The 6,240-nt window shown below is 43.2% G+C and overlaps 1 non-coding gene across 1 annotated transcript; it reads left to right on the forward strand.

Annotated features, from left to right (window-relative positions):
• The first annotated feature begins 2,195 nt into the window (after positions 1 to 2,195).
• On the forward strand, positions 2,196 to 2,360 carry LOC112628134. Its single transcript, XR_003120314.1, has one exon. It is a non-coding gene; the product is annotated as a U1 spliceosomal RNA (small nuclear RNA).
• The last annotated feature ends 3,880 nt before the right edge of the window (positions 2,361 to 6,240 follow it).

Genomic DNA, 6,240 nt, shown 5'->3' on the forward strand with positions numbered 1-6,240 from the left:
GAACAGTCACCCCACGTCAGGCCTGTTGAGCTTTCTTCAGGGCTCACCAGATGTAACCTGACTTATAGAAAGTTCTCCAAGTTAGGCCTGCTGGACTTCCATCAGCAATTCCCTCAGAGATCCCCTCAACATATACAAACACACATACAACAAAGACAAGACAGAAGGCCTTTGAGATACAGATTCCAGACCCAGTCACAAACCAAGAGCATTCCTCCAAACAAGTCCCCTATTCTCCATCCAATTGGACACCCCACCAGTAGACATCTCGTGATGGGGCTAAAGACAGACACCCTATGATGGGGCTACAGACAGACACCCTGCAAGGCAACCAAGAGATAGCAGCACCTCCAGAGAGGTTGACAAATAGGAGAAGGAAGGGGCTGTTGGCAGCACCTAGAATATTCACCAAATCAGACAGCCCATAATGGGGCTACAGCTACAGACACTCCGTGACAGGGCTACAGACAGACACCCAGTGATAGGGCTACAGGCCCAGACACCCAGTGGTGGAGCTGGAGACAGGCACCCCACCATGGGAGTCAGGAGTGCTGATTGGTTGGGTCGGAGGTGAAATCATAAGGGGTCAAAGCTGTCTTCTTGTGCTGAGTCAGTTCCTGGGGAGGGGCCCCAAAATCAGATGAGCCAGTTTATGCATCTGGGTGGTGCCAGCTGATCCATCAAGTGCGGGGCCTGCAAAATATCTAAAGCACTAACATTTCATTTTACAATAGTGATGTTATCCCCAGGAGCAATTTGGAAAGGGTCGGAATCCTGCAGTCTCCAGCTGCGTGACTCCTAAAGCATAATTTCTACTCTTGTGGCTAATTCATTAGTCCTACAAAGGCAGTCTAGTCCCCAGGCAAGAAGGAGGTTTGTTTTGGAGAAGGACTGCTATCTTTGTTTTAAACTATAAATTAAAAACTAAGATCCCCCCGAAGTTAGTTCAGACCATGCCCAGGAATGAACAAGGACAGCTTGGAGGTTAGAAGCAAGATTTTAGGTTAGGTCTCTCAGTGTCTCAGTTATGATTTTGCAATGGTGATTTCACAGACACACTGCTAATCCTCTTACCTAATCCAGTAGACTTTGCCCCAGCCCTTGAAGTTGTCTCCGCCTGACCTGCCAACAGATAGGGCACAGCCTGTACTTTCACCAGTAATCATCCCTTCCCCAAATGCACTGGAATCCCACTGATGACAAGGGCTCATTTCTTCACCAGGATGTGGTAAAGTGTTCTATACAGCATAGAAGCCCCCCCAAAAATTTGATGATGAAGACAGATCAAGTTCTGGAGCCCCAATAATGACAAAAAGGGAAGTGTGTGTGTGTGTGTGTGTGTGTGTGTGTGTGTGCGCGCGCGCGCGCTCGCATGCATGTGTAGATGGAGAGTGGGGGAGCATTACAAGATGTACAAGGCAGTGGAATGGATTTTTGCAGGGATTACTTATAGAATCAGTCAGGTCCTTTGCTTTTAGATACTTCCCATAGCTCTTAGCTGTGCATGACTGGTTCCTCCAGGAGCTCCTGCACTTAGCAGCTAAGAAGGTCTTGCTTGGAGAGATGAGGTACTTGCCTTCACTTACCCACTGAATTTAAAATCCAGTTTAACCCTCTTTGCTTTGTGGGGTTTCCTCACTGTCTTCTAAGCATGTCCTTCCAACGGGTGAAGCTGAAGGAGAAGACCCCAGGAATAGCTTAAGAGCTGAGGGCCACTTTAAGTAGATACTTCTCAGACTTTAAATTATGAAAACAAAACAGAATCAAAGCAAAAGCCACTGGAATAATGACATAATGGCCACACTGGAGTTGTATTTGTTTTCTCCTGAGCAGTAACACTTTAAAGTTGTCTTGAAGGTTGTTGCCTGGTAGCAGAGATTTGGAGGAGGGGAAGGCAAATTTAGAAATATATTCTATGACTAGGGCTCTTTATAGAGAAGGTAAAAGGATGAGTTGATAAGGATTCTGTTTTTTCAGAGCAGAAGAATTTGATAAGGAGTCTTAAGAAACTGACATTTTAAAAACAAAAAAATCAAGCTATAAAATGCTGCCTTTGCCTTTGCTGGTGGCCTGCTTGGCACAGCTTCTCTGGGCCTCTGCTAAACTTTCCCAGACAGCACAGCACTTTGAAACACTCTCAACACTGAATACAACTAACAAGTTGTTGATAAATCTCTATGTAAAAACCTATTTGGATTCTTACCTGGCAGGGGAGATGCCATGATCAGGAATGTGGTTTTCCCAGGGCGAGGCTCATCCGTTGCACTCCGTAGGTGTGCTTACCCCTGTGATTTCCCCAAATGCGGGAAACTCGACTGCATAATTTGTGATAGTGAGGAAGTGCATTCCTGCTTTCTCCTGGGGAAAAAAAAGAAAAAGAAAAAAACTTATTTGGAGTTTAAAATATAATTAATTAAAAATTAATCCTGTGGAGTCACATATGTAGGGGAGACTTTAACGTATCACAGATACTGGGTCTGGATAACCTGCAATAGCCCAGTGTCTGTGATGGGTTAGTCTCCCCTTATCACAGATACTGGGTTATTGCAGGTCTGGATTACATAGTGTATTAACAAGAAAAATCAGTGTGCCATACGTCCTTGGTGTCCCAAAGGTCAGAACAGTTATAAAATCCTGACTATGGCTTTCTCCATTGCTTCATCAGCTGTTCAGTTACTCACCCCTAGCTATTCACAACAAACGAAAGAAGCAACGAAAAACCAAAAACTGTAAAATTTCTTGAAGAACTTGGAAATAAGGTTGACAATGAAAGTTAAACTAGTAAAATCCATATTCAATAAAAGAGATTAATAGACGCCACCCTAAGGAAACATTAACATACTTTCCATTAACAAACCTGAAGAAAGCACTAAGAAGAGTTAGGAAAAGAGAGTCAGAGAACAGGAATTTTAGTCTAGAACTATCCAAAGAGAGAGGCTCTTTGGTAGTGGTGGCAGTGCTGGTGGCACAGGAAGAATGGAAGCAAGTAGACCAGTTGAAGTTTCTGCTATATGCCAGCTGAGAATGGTGATTTGGACTTGGATAAATGGTGGAAGTGAAGGTAGAGTGAAGTAGACAGATTCAAGATTTATTTTGGAGGTAGGATCCATGGAACTTGGTAAAGGGTTAGCTTATGGGAGCTGAGGAGAAGATAGCAGAAAGGCTGACTTCCAGATTTCTGGCATGACTAACTGGATGGATGAAGATACTCTCAGCTGAGATTTGTTGAGGAGCACATTTGGGGAAAATATCAAACGTGTAATTTTGGGTAGGCCAAGTTTGAGATGGTGTCTTTGTCTATTTTATGTTGCTGTAAAGGAATATCTGAGGCTGGGCAATTTATAAAGGAAAGAGGTTTATATGGCTCATGGTTCTGCAGGCTATACAATAAGCATGGTGCCAGCATCTGCTCAGCTTCTGCCGAGGGGCTGCAGGTTGCCTCCACTATTGGCAGAAGGGAAGGGGGAAGGAGAGTGAGCATGTGCTGAGATCACGTGGTGAGAGAGGAAGCAAGAGAGAGCAGGGAGGTGCTAGGCTCTTTTTACCAACCAGGTTTCCTGGAAACTAACAACCAGCATAATAGAGTGAGAACTCCGTCCCTTTACCTGCCCCACCAAGCCACCCAGGAGGGCATTAATCCATTCATGAGAGGTCACCCTCCCTGATCCAAATATTTCCCATTAGGCCCCACTTCCAACATTGGGATCAAATTCCAACATGAGGCTTGGGGAGACAAACATCCAAACTATCACATTCTGCCCCTTTCCCCCCAAACTCATGTCCTTCTCACATGCAAAATGCATTCTACCCCAATAGTCCCAAAAGCCTTAACTTGTCCCAACGTCAGCTTAAAAGTCTGAAGTCCAAAGTCTCATCTGAGACTCAGGGCAAATTCCTTTCAGCTATGAGCCTGTAAAATCAAAAACAAGTTATTTATTTCTCAGATGCAATGGTTATACAGGCATTAGGTAAACATTTTCATTCCCCAAAGGAGAAACTGGCCAAAGAAAGGTCACAGGCCCATGCAAGTCTAAAACCCAGTAGGGCAGACAGGCAGACATTAAATCTTAAAGCTCCAAAATACACTTTGACTCCATGTCCCGCATTCTGGGCACACTGGTTTGAGGGATGGGCTCCCAGTGCCTCAGACAGCCCTACCCCTATGGCTTTGCTGAGCGCTGCTTACATGGCTGCTCTTATGGGTTGGAGTGGAGTGCCTGAGGCTTTCACAGACTGAGGTGCAGATGGGAGTGGGAGCCATATTGGGACGGAATCATTCATCCAGTTATTCAGCAACTATGTAATAAGTGTCTATGACATGCTGGTACAAGGTGCCGGGGATACAATGAATAAGACAGACACAATCTCCCCCTTAGGGGAGGAGAAGCCATTAAGCAGATAATCGTAGAAGTAATGACTGAAACACAATTATGGTAAGGGCTATGAAGGAAAAGAAAAGAAAACCATGAAAGTGTGTAGCAGAGGAATCTAGTCTAGCTCGAAAGCAAGGGAAGTTTGCCCTGAGGGAGTGATAGCTAAAGCTGTACTTGAGAGATCTGAGTTGTGACAGCCGTAAGTCTAGGGAGGGAGACAGTATGTTCCAGGCGGAAGGAACCACAAACGTGGAGTCCAAGAGGGAGAGACCATCATGAAAAATCAGCAGTGTGGCAGAATCCCAGTGAACAAGGGGAGAGTGGCACAAAACAACAAAAACAACAACGGCAACTAGAGCCTGGCAAGTGACCCAACCCAGGGGTTCACATAGATCCTCCAGTGTTTTACATTGTAGGAAATGCCAGGGTGCAAGAAGAAAGGTAGTGAGGAGGCCTATGGCTGAAGACCTTAAGGCAAAAGCTGGAAAAGTATACTTCTGTAAGGTGAGGAGTTCACTCTGAGGTACAAAGTCTATTTTTTTTTTTTTCAAGCAAAAAATAATCGAATAGCACTGACTTTTATTCATTCATGTTAAGTCACCTGAAATGATACCTGTTGCATTTAAATGCTCATTAATAATGTAAAAGACTTAACAAATCCATTTCAATGGATATTCAATATTCCACTTAGATAAGTCACACAGCCTCAAGACAACTCATATAACGTATATAAACAGAGATAAACACCCCCTCCCCCTCAGTTGATTTATTCAGCATGTTAGAGCAGTGAAGAATGGTTTTAGTCTTATAACCAAGTTAGAGTGAAGACACTGGCCACATAATACACATGCTCCATTTTTAAAACAATTCTGAGTCTTGGGCAACTGTTCTCTTGAAACCTTACAGTTTCTAAAAGCAGTTATTGTCCAAAGCTGGGAGAACTTAAGTCTTCTCAAATGAGCATGTGAATGAATGGAGGGAGGTAAACAAAAAATAAAATTTTAAAAGATGAGGTCTGATATGGGAGCAGCTGGATAAGAAACTAAAAAAGGGGCCGGGCACGGTGGCTCACGCCTATAATCCCAGCACTTTGAGAGGCCAAGGCAGGCAGATCGCTTGAGCTCAGGAGTTCAAGACCAGCCTGGGCAGCATAGTGAAACCCTGTCTCTACAAATAAATAAATAAATGAATACAAAAATACAAAAATTAGTCAGGTGTGGTAGCACATGCCTGTAATCCCAGCTACTTGGATGGCTGAGGCAGGAGAATCGCTTGAACCTGGGAGGCAGAGGCTGCAATCAGTGGATAGAGAGAGAGAGAGAGAGAGAGAGAGAGAGAGAGAGAGAGGAAGGGCGGAAGGTAAAAAGGAATATCAATTTAAAGTTTATTTCAGCTATAATGCAGGTTATTCTGACATTCATCACACGGCATACTTCTAAGTCAATTCTTGAGATATTCTGTTGTGTTTATCTCTGTCTGTTTATATAAAAAGGCACAGTGAGACATTTCTAAGCATGGCAAGATCTCAAGAAATATTGTTTCCATGAGCCTTCCTTGAGGAAACTGCTAGAAGATGAACTTACACCAACCAAGAAATAAATGGGGAAACTATGGCAAAAAGAGAGGTCATCAAGAGCAAGATAGGGAGAAGATGAGAAAATACTCTAATTTCATTATTTAGTTATATTAGGGGATTGATAGATAATGCCTAAAAGAGGAAGATTAAGTGTATAAATTACGAAGACAATCACTAAAACAAAACTATAACCTTTCCAGATTTTCAGAAAAAATAAAATCAAATACCACAGCATCAGAATTTTTAGGAATCTATGAAATAATAGAAGGCATCATATAAAATTATATATAT

The sequence above is a fragment of the Theropithecus gelada genome, chromosome 7a, assembly GCF_003255815.1.
Source record: "Theropithecus gelada isolate Dixy chromosome 7a, Tgel_1.0, whole genome shotgun sequence".
Lineage (NCBI taxonomy): Eukaryota > Metazoa > Chordata > Mammalia > Primates > Cercopithecidae > Theropithecus > Theropithecus gelada.